Below are 3,782 nucleotides of genomic sequence, written 5' to 3' on the forward strand. Positions count from 1 at the left end.
CCTGATGCCTTTCATTAGGTACATACATAACGTAGTTTTGCTTTAAAAAAAAACATTTTGGAGCTGAAGGGAGCAGTTGTCATGGAAGCGTAATTATTGGAACCTGATCTCCCTTTGGTACTGACATCATGTAACGGCACTCTTTCATTTGCCGATTCTGACTTTGTCACATCATGAAAATGGTTCTCCTGACGGAGGATGACGTATTCTTACACCGCTGCCCGCACGAGTTCATTGTACGCCGTTCGTAACCTCAAAACATAAGACGTCCTCAAACGCGGACCTCATGTGTTACAATTTCTTGATTATGATGTTAACTTGTAGTTAGTTATTCATTAGAATTCCTGAACAGTAAACTTTTCTTTTAATCACTTTTTGACGTCGACATTTTTCTTTTCATCGGCTCTTTTGGGGCTTCTCCTTTTGGAGGAAGACTCATGAAAAAGTCAAATAAAACAATTTAAAAACCTGAATGCCCGCCCGGTGGTCGAGTGGTTAGCGCGTCGACCTCACAGTGCAATTCCAGCTCCGGCCCCCCTGTGTGGAGTTTGCATGTTCTCCCCGTGCCTGCGTGGGTTTTCTCCGGGTGCTCCGGTTTCCTCCCACATTCCAAAAACATGCACGGCAGGCTGATTGAACACTCTAAATTGTCCCTAGGTGTGAGTGTGAGCGCGGATGGTTGTTCGTGTATGTTTGCCCTGCGATTGGGTGGCAACCGGTTCAGGGTGTCCCCGCCTACTGCCCGGTTGGGATAGGCTCCAGCACCCCCCCGCTAGTGAGGATAAGCGGATCAGAAAATGGATGGATGGGAAAAACCCGAATGAGAAAGAAGTGACATTTTGACACTCGCTGAAACCTCACAATAGCTCAACTTGGTTTCAAGGGATGCACCGAAAACTTGTGACATCAGATATTGCGCCAATTCAAACTTTCACTTTGTTTGACTTTGTTTACATTTTTCCTGTAAAGGTTAAAGACCCTTGTTTGGTAAGTTAGAATGTTGATGCCTGAGTCTTAACCCGATCGGCAGTCTTCATGGAATGCGTTATGGCACGTGGGGGGCCTTCCTGAAGTGTGTATTGGGAGGGATTTGGACATATGGGTAGCTGGAAAATGGCATTTTTGTCTGTTTTTCAAGAATATTTCTCCCTTGGATCCCCGCTGCGCGTTATCGTAAACTGTACATTTTACTGCATTATTATATCCAATGAAATTCCACACACACACGTACTCCTCCGGCTCCAGTGTGATTTAAAGGTCAGACGGCAGCAAAGAGGCCGATGCCGCGGCAGCGCCCACCAACGCAGAGCAACTGATGCTGCAAATGACATTGTGTATACCACTCAAGCAGCCCATGATGAGAATGTAATTAGTCGGCGGCCAGCTGATTAGATGGTTAACCAATGCTTGATTAAAAGAAGGGGAAAAATGCTCATTAAGACGAGACGGAGGGGAGAAACGAGACCGTGATCTGCTCGGAGGAATGAAAAAGACCACGATGGGGTGTGGTCCTCATTAGAAGACGACGACTTACAAATGGGCCAACCGTTTTCTTTGATGTTTCACTTAAATGTGGTGCGACCTCTCACAAGCATTTAAGTAGACTTTGTTCAAAAACTATAATTAAGGGAAAAAGCATGGCTTTAATTAGGAACATTAAAAAAAAAAGCATGTTGACTGTAATGAGTAAAAAAAAAACAAAAAAGGGTACAAAAAAGTAACGTACTGAATTGAAATGCCATTTATCTGTCCCCCCCCCCACCCCAAAATGCTAATTTTTAAAAATAAAGAATAATAATAGCACACACGCACCCCCTCCCCCGCCACACAAACACACACTCTTCAGGGAATGAAATACAGGTCCGAAAACCAGGCGCAAAAATTAAGACTCCTATTGAAGAATGTCGAAAACGGACAAATTTATTTAGACACGAAAATCAATCAATCAGTTCACTTTGTGCAACTTTCTATTGTATTCTTGCAAAAAACACGTGACAAAGCAATGACCACACAAAGACGACCCCCCCCACCCCCTCCCTTCCATTCATCTCACCCGCAACTGTTCACACACATCCTTGTAATCGATCGCCAATGGCGTAAACCTTCCCGGCGCGTGTACAAACTACGCAAGTGTTGTTTTTCTACTCGCCTGCTCGGGCAATACAGTATGTTGTCCCGTGGGAGTGGCCCGACTTGTTCATGTAAACATGACATACAGCTAGGAGAGGTCCGAAGAAAGATGGCCCGAGGGAGAGAGAAGAGGGGTTGCGGTTGCCTCCACCCCTGACAAGGCCTCCCCGTTGCCTAGGGAACCATAAAGAGAATATTGACACAATTTCTCACATGGTTTGAGGTGGTCCTGCCTGCCTGCCTGCCGACAATCTTGCTCTTTGCTTCAATGCGCAAGTGCGAGTAAGTCAAGTACTGAAATTTGGAGTTTTTTTGTTTTTTTTTTTTAAACAAACCTGTCCAAATCTGTTAGTAAGCACGTTTCCTATGACGCCGTCCACCGTAGGCTGCCCACAATCGAAGGCCACTCCCAAGTGAAGTATTACGTATGTGTTTGTGGGGTGCGGTGGGGGGGTGTGGTGGGTAATCAGGTCGTACCTGGGTTGACCAACGTTTCCCTCATTCACGGAAACAAAAAAATATCGATATATATTGCACCGGTGTGCCTTAGGCTTCACAAAATAAAATGTGTGGTTTTAACGTACCCAGGAATCGAAGTGGAAGGTCCTCTAAACAGTCAATGGTGTGTTAGAATCATTTGCTTGATGAGTTTGAGAAGGTATAAAAAGTAAGACAGGAAAAGTGGATCATATTAATTTCATGCCCTTGAATAAGTCATGAAGGGGGAGTGGGGAATCACATAATTCAATGTTTTTTTTTTTTCATAGTATAAAGCAATAGTATTGGTCAATCGTAAAAGACTTGGGTTAGGACCACATCATTTATTCTGGTTTCATTAACTAAATGACTCGGATTGGGCCCAACTTTACTTTTACAGGTATAATTGACACCTACACACAATTTAGAGTCTTCACTTAACTTATCGTGTACATTTTGGAATGTGGGAGGACACCAGAGTAGCACTAGCAAAACATGCTAACTTCACACAGAAAGGCCAGAGCCCAGATTTTAACCTCCAACCTCAGAACTGCTAAACAGACGTGTTGACCAGTCATCCGCCGCCTCCAAGAGCAACGTTGCCACCGCTCATGGCACATTTCTCAAGTTTTCCACCACTTTTAGCCCTGACATATCAGCATATGAATGTGATAGTCTCGTGTTATTTCAATGTGAATGAATCTATTCAATGTGAAACCAACTGGGTTTTATGCCAAAATCTACTCGATTTTTAATCATGTGTCTTACAAATATGAAATTGCTGATGACATGTTCGGGCGAAGTAAATGACAGAGACAGCCCCGATCCAAATCTATAGTTGAAGGGGTCCTACCTGTCTGCCTACAATGTTGCTATTTGTCCGAACGGCCATGTGCAAAAATGCACATGGTAATACGATGACGTTGTCTGTATCAGACAGCACATTGAAGACACTGTTACACCTCATTAGCGTTTCCTCGTGAGTGCCACTGAGCACGTTAGCGCAAACGTTAGCCCACGTGACCTCGGCAGCAGGATATGGCCTCGTTAATTGCCATGCTAATTAGCCTCACCATCAAAGCCGGTGTGGATTTGCTGACTGCTGGCTAAGTGGAGAATGGAAAGGGGGGGGAGGTGTGGGCGGGGGGGGTTTATGACGTGGGGGCTCTGCGGCC

The sequence above is a fragment of the Hippocampus comes genome, unplaced genomic scaffold (assembly GCF_001891065.2).
Source record: "Hippocampus comes isolate QL1 unplaced genomic scaffold, H_comes_QL1_v1.1 scaffold95, whole genome shotgun sequence".
In the NCBI taxonomy this organism is placed as follows: Eukaryota; Metazoa; Chordata; class Actinopteri; order Syngnathiformes; family Syngnathidae; genus Hippocampus; species Hippocampus comes.